Source organism: Engystomops pustulosus, chromosome 4 (assembly GCF_040894005.1).
Source record: "Engystomops pustulosus chromosome 4, aEngPut4.maternal, whole genome shotgun sequence".
Lineage (NCBI taxonomy): Eukaryota > Metazoa > Chordata > Amphibia > Anura > Leptodactylidae > Engystomops > Engystomops pustulosus.
In genome coordinates, this window is record NC_092414.1 from 45,350,478 (window position 1) to 45,360,194 (window position 9,717).

The window sequence follows — 9,717 nt, forward strand, 5'->3', positions numbered from 1 at the left end:
TATCATTGAGGTTGTCTTGTTAGGAAAATGAGTTAGGAGACAAAGTAACGGTGTTCCTACATGAAGTTAGTGAGTCTCTCTTAGATTAGAGTTGAATAGCGTCCTAGCTCATTCAGCAACAGAGACAATCACGATCTTAGCTCCTATAGCAAGAAATGAGGAAAATGAGTTAGGAGACAAAGTAACGGTGTTCCTACATGAAGTTAGTGAGTCTCTCCTAGATTAAAGTTGAATAGCGTCCTAGCTCATTCAGCAACAGAGACAATCACGATCTTAGCTCTTTTAGCAAGAAATGCATTGAAAACAGTGTGCGTCTTATCATTGAGGTTGTCTTGTTAGGAAAATGAGTTAGGAGACAAAGTAACGGTGTTCCTACATGAAGTTAGTGAGTCTCTCCTAGATTAGAGTTGAATAGCGTCCTAGCTCATTCAGCAACAGAGACAATCACGATCTTAGCTCTTTAAGCAAGAAATGAGGAAAATGAGTTAGGAGACAAAGTAACGGTGTTCCTACATGAAGTTAGTGAGTCTCTCCTAGATTAGAGTTGAATAGCGTCCTAGCTCATTCAGCAACAGAGACAATCACGATCTTAGCTCTTTTAGCAAGAAATGCATTGAAAACAGTGTGCGTCTTATCATTGAGGTTGTCTTGTTAGGAAAATGAGTTAGGAGACAAAGTAACGGTGTTCCTACATGAAGTTAGTGAGTCTCTCTTAGATTAGAGTTGAATAGCGTCCTAGCTCATTCAGCAACAGAGACAATCACGATCTTAGCTCCTATAGCAAGAAATGAGGAAAATGAGTTAGGAGACAAAGTAACGGTGTTCCTACATGAAGTTAGTGAGTCTCTCCTAGATTAGAGTTGAATAGCGTCCTAGCTCATTCAGCAACAGAGACAATCACGATCTTAGCTCTTTTAGCAAGAAATGCATTGAAAACAGTGTGCGTCTTATCATTGAGGTTGTCTTGTTAGGAAAATGAGTTAGGAGACAAAGTAACGGTGTTCCTACATGAAGTTAGTGAGTCTCTCCTAGATTAGAGTTGAATAGCGTCCTAGCTCATTCAGCAACAGAGACAATCACGATCTTAGCTCTTTTAGCAAGAAATGCATTGAAAACAGTGTGCGTCTTATCATTGAGGTTGTCTTGTTAGGAAAATGAGTTAGGAGACAAAGTAACGGTGTTCCTACATGAAGTTAGTGAGTCTCTCTTAGATTAGAGTTGAATAGCGTCCTAGCTCATTCAGCAACAGAGACAATCACGATCTTAGCTCTTTTAGCAAGAAATGCATTGAAAACAGTGTGCGTCTTATCATTGAGGTTGTCTTGTTAGGAAAATGAGTTAGGAGACAAAGTAACGGTGTTCCTACATGAAGTTAGTGAGTCTCTCTTAGATTAGAGTTGAATAGCGTCCTAGCTCATTCAGCAACAGAGACAATCACGATCTTAGCTCCTATAGCAAGAAATGAGGAAAATGAGTTAGGAGACAAAGTAACGGTGTTCCTACATGAAGTTAGTGAGTCTCTCTTAGATTAGAGTTGAATAGCGTCCTAGCTCATTCAGCAACAGAGACAATCACGATCTTAGCTCTTTTAGCAAGAAATGCATTGAAAACAGTGTGCGTCTTATCATTGAGGTTGCCTTGTTAGGAAAATGAGTTAGGAGACAAAGTAACGGTGTCCCTACATGAAGTTAGTGAGTCTCTCTTAGATTAGAGTTGAATAGCGTCCTAGCTCATTCAGCAACAGAGACAATCACGATCTTAGCTCTTTTAGCAAGAAATGAGAAAAATGAGTTAGGAGACAAAGTAACGGTGTTCCTACATGAAGTTAGTGAGTCTCTCCTAGATTAAAGTTGAATAGCGTCCTAGCTCATTCAGCAACAGAGACAATCACGATCTTAGCTCTTTTAGCAAGAAATGCATTGAAAACAGTGTGCGTCTTATCATTGAGGTTGTCTTGTTAGGAAAATGAGTTAGGAGACAAAGTAACGGTGTTCCTACATGAAGTTAGTGAGTCTCTCTTAGATTAGAGTTGAATAGCGTCCTAGCTCATTCAGCAACAGAGACAATCACGATCTTAGCTCTTTTAGCAAGAAATGAGGAAAATGAGTTAGTAGACAAAGTAACGGTGTTCCTACATGAAGTTAGTGAGTCTCTCCTAGATTAGAGTTGAATAGCGTCCTAGCTCATTCAGCAACAGAGACAATCACGATCTTAGCTCTTTTAGCAAGAAATGCATTGAAAACAGTGTGCGTCTTATAATTGAGGTTGTCTTGTTAGGAAAATGAGTTAGGAGACAAAGTAACGGTGTTCCTACATGAAGTTAGTGAGTCTCTCCTAGATTAGAGTTGAATAGCGTCCTAGCTCATTCAGCAACAGAGACAATCACGATCTTAGCTCTTTTAGCAAGAAATGCATTGAAAACAGTGTGCGTCTTATCATTGAGGTTGTCTTGTTAGGAAAATGAGTTAGGAGACAAAGTAACGGTGTTCCTACATGAAGTTAGTGAGTCTCTCTTAGATAAGAGTTGAATAGCGTCCTAGCTCATTCAGCAACAGAGACAATCACGATCTTAGCTCTTTTAGCAAGAAATGAGGAAAATGAGTTAGGAGACAAAGTAACGGTGTTCCTACATGAAGTTAGTGAGTCTCTCCTAGATTAGAGTTGAATAGCGTCCTAGCTCATTCAGCAACAGAGACAATCACGATCTTAGCTCTTTTAGCAAGAAATGCATTGAAAACAGTGTGCGTCTTATCATTGAGGTTGTCTTGTTAGGAAAATGAGTTAGGAGACAAAGTAACGGTGTTCCTACAAGAAGTTAGTGAGTCTCTCTTAGATTAGAGTTGAATAGCGTCCTAGCTCATTCAGCAACAGAGACAATCACGATCTTAGCTCTTTTAGCAAGAAATGCATTGAAAACAGTGTGCGTCTTATCATTGAGGTTGTCTTGTTAGGAAAATGAGTTAGGAGACAAAGTAACGGTGTTCCTACATGAAGCTAGTGAGTCTCTCCTAGATTAGAGTTGAATAGCGTCCTAGCTCATTCAGCAACAGAGACAATCACGATCTTAGCTCTTTTAGCAAGAAATGAGGAAAATGAGTTAGGAGACAAAGTAACGGTGTTCCTACATGAAGTTAGTGAGTCTCTCCTAGATTAGAGTTGAATAGCGTCCTAGCTCATTCAGCAACAGAGACAATCACGATCTTAGCTCTTTTAGCAAGAAATGCATTGAAAACAGTGTGCGTCTTATCATTGAGGTTGTCTTGTTAGGAAAATGAGTTAGGAGACAAAGTAACGGTGTTCCTACATGAAGTTAGTGAGTCTCTCTTAGATTAGAGTTGAATAGCGTCCTAGCTCATTCAGCAACAGAGACAATCACGATCTTAGCTCTTTTAGCAAGAAATGAGGAAAATGAGTTAGGGGACAAAGTAACGGTGTTCCCACATGAAGTTAGTGAGTCTCTCCTAGATTAAAGTTGAATAGCTTCCTAGCTCATTCAGCAACAGAGACAATCACGATCTTAGCTCTTTTAGCAAGAAATGCATTGAAAACAGTGTGCGTCTTATCATTGAGGTTGTCTTGTTAGGAAAATGAGTTAGGAGACAAAGTAACGGTGTTCCTACATGAAGTTAGTGAGTCTCTCTTAGATTAGAGTTGAATAGCGTCCTAGCTCATTCAGCAACAGAGACAATCACGATCTTAGCTCCTATAGCAAGAAATGAGGAAAATGAGTTAGGAGACAAAGTAACGGTGTTCCTACATGAAGTTAGTGAGTCTCTCCTAGATTAAAGTTGAATAGCGTCCTAGCTCATTCAGCAACAGAGACAATCACGATCTCAGCTCTTTTAGCAAGAAATGCATTGAAAACAGTGTGCGTCTTATCATTGAGGTTGTCTTGTTAGGAAAATGAGTTAGGAGACAAAGTAACGGTGTTCCTACATGAAGTTAGTGAGTCTCTCTTAGATTAGAGTTGAATAGCGTCCTAGCTCATTCAGCAACAGAGACAATCACGATCTTAGCTCCTATAGCAAGAAATAAGGAAAATGAGTTAGGAGACAAGGTAACGGTGTTCCTACATGAAGTTAGTGAGTCTCTCCTAGATTAGAGTTGAATAGCGTCCTAGCTCATTCTGCAACAGAGACAATCACGATCTTAGCTCTTTTAGCAAGAAATGCATTGAAAACAGTGTGCGTCTTATCATTGAGGTTGTCTTGTTAGGAAAATGAGTTAGGAGACAAAGTAACGGTGTTCCTACATGAAGTTAGTGAGTCTCTCTTAGATTAGAGTTGAATAGCGTCCTAGCTCATTCAGCAACAGAGACAATCACGATCTTAGCTCTTTTAGCAAGAAATGCATTGAAAACAGTGTGCGTCTTATCATTGAGGTTGTCTTGTTAGGATAATGAGTTAGGAGACAAAGTAACGGTGTTCCTACATGAAGTTAGTGAGTCTCTCTTAGATTAGAGTTGAATAGCGTCCTAGCTCATTCAGCAACAGAGACAATCACGATCTTAGCTCCTATAGCAAGAAATGAGGAAAATGAGTTAGGAGACAAAGTAACGGTGTTCCTACATGAAGTTAGTGAGTCTCTCCTAGATTAGAGTTGAATAGCGTCCTAGCTCATTCAGCAACAGAGACAATCACGATCTTAGCTCTTTTAGCAAGAAATGCATTGAAAACAGTGTGCGTCTTATCATTGAGGTTGTCTTGTTAGGAAAATGAGTTAGGAGACAAAGTAACGGTGTTCCTACATGAAGTTAGTGAGTCTCTCCTAGATTAAAGTTGAATAGCGTCCTAGCTCATTCAGCAACAGAGACAATCACGATCTTAGCTCTTTTAGCAAGAAATGCATTGAAAACAGTGTGCGTCTTTTCATTGAGGGTGCCTTGTTAGGAAAAAGAGTTAGGAGACAAAGTAACGGTGTCCCTACATGAAGTTAGTGAGTCTCTCTTAGATTAGAGTTGAATAGCGTCCTAGCTCATTCAGCAACAGAGACAATCACGATCTTAGCTCTTTTAGCAAGAAATGAGGAAAATGAGTTAGGAGACAAAGTAACGGTGTTCCTACATGAAGTTAGTGAGTCTCTCCTAGATTAAAGTTGAATAGCGTCCTAGCTCATTCAGCAACAGAGACAATCACGATCTTAGCTCTTTTAGCAAGAAATGAGGAAAATGAGTTAGGAGACAAAGTAACGGTGTTCCTACATGAAGTTAGTGAGTCTCTCCTAGATTAGAGTTGAATAGCGTCCTAGCTCATTCAGCAACAGAGACAATCACGATCTTAGCTCTTTTAGCAAGAAATGCATTGAAAACAGTGTGCGTCTTATCATTGAGGTTGTCTTGTTAGGAAAATGAGTTAGGAGACAAAGTAACGGTGTTCCTACAAGAAGTTAGTGAGTCTCTCTTAGATTAGAGTTGAATAGCGTCCTAGCTCATTCAGCAACAGAGACAATCACGATCTTAGCTCTTTTAGCAAGAAATGCATTGAAAACAGTGTGCGTCTTATCATTGAGGTTGTCTTGTTAGGAAAATGAGTTAGGAGACAAAGTAACGGTGTTCCTACATGAAGCTAGTGAGTCTCTCCTAGATTAGAGTTGAATAGCGTCCTAGCTCATTCAGCAACAGAGACAATCACGATCTTAGCTCTTTTAGCAAGAAATGAGGAAAATGAGTTAGGAGACAAAGTAACGGTGTTCCTACATGAAGTTAGTGAGTCTCTCCTAGATTAGAGTTGAATAGCGTCCTAGCTCATTCAGCAACAGAGACAATCACGATCTTAGCTCTTTTAGCAAGAAATGCATTGAAAACAGTGTGCGTCTTATCATTGAGGTTGTCTTGTTAGGAAAATGAGTTAGGAGACAAAGTAACGGTGTTCCTACATGAAGTTAGTGAGTCTCTCTTAGATTAGAGTTGAATAGCGTCCTAGCTCATTCAGCAACAGAGACAATCACGATCTTAGCTCTTTTAGCAAGAAATGAGGAAAATGAGTTAGGAGACAAAGTAACGGTGTTCCTACATGAAGTTAGTGAGTCTCTCCTAGATTAAAGTTGAATAGCGTCCTAGCTCATTCAGCAACAGAGACAATCACAATCTTAGCTCTTTTAGCAAGAAATGCATTGAAAACAGTGTGCGTCTTATTATTGAGGTTGTCTTGTTAGGAAAATGAGTTAGGAGACAAAGTAACGGTGTTCCTACATGAAGTTAGTGAGTCTCTCCTAGATTAGAGTTGAATAGCGTCCTAGCTCATTCCGCAACAGAGACAATCACGATCTTAGCTCTTTTAGCAAGAAAAGCATTGAAAACAGTGTGCGTCTTATCATTGAGGTTGTCTTGTTAGGAAAATGAGTTAGGAGACAATGTAACGGTGTTCCTACATGAAGTTAGTGAGTCTCTCTTAGATTAGAGTTGAATAGCGTTCTAGCTCATTCAGCAACAGAGACAATCACGATCTTAGCTCTTTTAGCAAGAAATGAGGAAAATGAGTTAAGAGACAACGTAACGGTGTTCCTACATGAAGTTAGTGAGTCTCTCTTAGATTAGAGTTGAATAGCGTCCTAGCTCATTCAGCAACAGAGACAATCACGATCTTAGCTCTTTTAGCAAGAAATGAAGAAAATGAGTTAGGAGACAAAGTAACGGTGTTCCTACATGAAGTTAGTGAGTCTCTCTTAGATTAGAGTTGAATAGCGTCCTAGCTCATTCAGCAACAGAGACAATCACGATCTTAGCTCTTTTAGCAAGAAATGAGGAAAATGAGTTAAGAGACAACGTAACGGTGTTCCTACATGAAGTTAGTGAGTCTCTCCTAGATTAAAGTTGAATAGCGTCCTAGCTCATTCAGCAACAGAGACAATCACGATCTTAGCTCTTTTAGCAAGAAATGCATTGAAAACAGTGTGCGTCTTATCATTGAGGTTGTCTTGTTAGGAAAATGAGTTAGGAGACAAAGTAACGGTGTTCCTACATGAAGTTAGTGAGTCTCTCCTAGATTAGAGTTGAATAGCGTCCTAGCTCATTCAGCAACAGAGACAATCACGATCTTAGCTCCTTTAGCAAGAAATGCATTGAAAACAGTGTGCGTCTTATCATTGAGGTTGTCTTGTTAGGAAAATGAGTTAGGAGACAAAGTAACGGTGTTCCTACATGAAGTTAGTGAGTCTCTCTTAGATTAGAGTTGAATAGCGTCCTAGCTCATTCAGCAACAGAGACAATCACGATCTTAGCTCTTTTAGCAAGAAATGAGGAAAATGAGTTAGGAGACAAAGTAACGGTGTTCCTACATGAAGGTAGTGAGTCTCTCCTAGATTAAAGTTGAATAGCGTCCTAGCTCATTCAGCAACAGAGACAATCACGATCTTAGCTCTTTTAGCAAGAAATGAGGAAAATGAGTTAGGAGACAAAGTAACGGTGTTCCTACATGAAGTTAGTGAGTCTCTCCTAGATTAAAGTTGAATAGCGTCCTAGCTCATTCAGCAACAGAGACAATCACGATCTTAGCTCTTTTAGCAAGAAATGCATTGATAACAGTGTGCGTCTTATCATTGAGATTGTCTTGTTAGGAAAATGAGTTAGGAGACAAAGTAACGGTGTTCCTACATGAAGTTAGTGAGTCTCTCTTAGATTAGAGTTGAATAGCGTCCTAGCTCATTCAGCAACAGAGACAATCACGATCTTAGCTCTTTTAGCAAGAAATGCATTGAAAACAGTGTGCGTCTTATCATTGAGGTTGTCTTGTTAGGAAAATGAGTTAGGAGACAAAGTAACGGTGTTCCTACATGAAGTTAGTGAGTCTCTCTTAGATTAGAGTTGAATAGCGTCCTAGCTCATTCAGCAACAGAGACAATCACGATCTTAGCTCTTTTAGCAAGAAATGAGGAAAATGAGTTAGGAGACAAAGTAACGGTGTTCCTACATGAAGTTAGTGAGTCTCTCCTAGATTAAAGTTAAATAGCGTCCTAGCTCATTCAGCAACAGAGACAATCACGATCTTAGCTCTTTTAGCAAGAAATGAGGAAAATGAGTTAGGAGACAAAGTAACGGTGTTCCTACATGAAGTTAGTGAGTCTCTCTTAGATTAGAGTTAAATAGCGTCCTAGCTCATTCAGCAACAGAGACAATCACGATCTTAGCTCTTTTAGCAAGAAATGCATTGAAAACAGTGTGCGTCTTATCATTGAGGTTGTCTTGTTAGGAAAATGAGTTAGGAGACAAAGTAACGGTGTTCCTACATGAAGTTAGTGAGTCTCTCCTAGATTAAAGTTGAATAGCGTCCTAGCTCATTCAGCAACAGAGACAATCACGATCTTAGCTCTTTTAGCAAGAAATGCATTGAAAACAGTGTGCGTCTTATCATTGAGGTTGTCTTGTTAGGAAAATGAGTTAGGAGACAAAGTAACGGTGTTCCTACATGAAGTTAGTGAGTCTCTCTTAGATTAGAGTTGAATAGCGTCCTAGCTCATTCAGCAACAGAGACAATCACGATCTTAGCTCTTTTAGCAAGAAATGCATTGAAAACAGTGTGCGTCTTATCATTGAGGTTGCCTTGTTAGGAAAATAAGTTAGGAGACAAAGTAACGGTGTCCCTACATGAAGTTAGTGAGTCTCTCTTAGATTAGAGTTGAATAGCGTCCTAGCTCATTCAGCAACAGAGACAATCACGATCTTAGCTCTTTTAGCAAGAAATGCATTGAAAACAGTGTGCGTCTTATCATTGAGGTTGCCTTGTTAGGAAAATGAGTTAGGAGACAAAGTAACGGTGTCCCTACATGAAGTTAGTGAGTCTCTCTTAGATTAGAGTTGAATAGCGTCCTAGCTCATTCAGCAACAGAGACAATCACGATCTTAGCTCTTTTAGCAAGAAATGAGGAAAATGAGTTAGGAGACAAAGTAACGGTGTTCCTACATGAAGTTAGTGAGTCTCTCCTAGATTAGAGTTGAATAGCGTCCTAGCTCATTCAGCAACAGAGACAATCACGATCTTAGCTCTTTTAGCACGAAATACATTGAAAACAGTGTGCGTCTTATCATTGAGGTTGTCTTATTAGGAAAATGAGTTAGGAGACAAAGTAACGGTGTTCCTACATGATGTTAGTGAGTCTCTCTTAGATTAGAGTTGAATAGCGTCCTAGCTCATTCAGCAACAGAGACAATCACGATCTTAGCTCTTTTAGCAAGAAATGAGGAAAATGAGTTAGGAGACAAAGTAACGGTGTTCCTACATGAAGTTAGTGAGTCTCTCCTAGATTAAAGTTGAATAGCGTCCTAGCTCATTCAGCAACAGAGACAATCACGATCTTAGCTCTTTTAGCAAGAAATGCATTGAAAACAGTGTGCGTCTTATCATTGAGGTTGTCTTGTTAGGAAAATGAGTTAGGAGACAAAGTAACGGTGTTCCTACATGAAGTTAGTGAGTCTCTGTTAGATTAGAGTTGAATAGCGTCCTAGCTCATTCAGCAACAGAGACAATCACGATCTTAGCTCCTATAGCAAGAAATGAGGAAAATGAGTTAGGAGACAAAGTAACGGTGTTCCTACATGAAGTTAGTGAGTCTCTCGTAGATTAGAGTTGAATAGCGTCCTAGCTCATTCAGCAACAGAGACAATCACGATCTTAGCTCTTTTTGCAAGAAATGAGGAAAATGAGTTAGGAGACAAAGTAACGGTGTTCCTACATGAAGTTAGTGAGTCTCTCCTAGATTAAAGTTGAATAGCGTCCTAGCTCA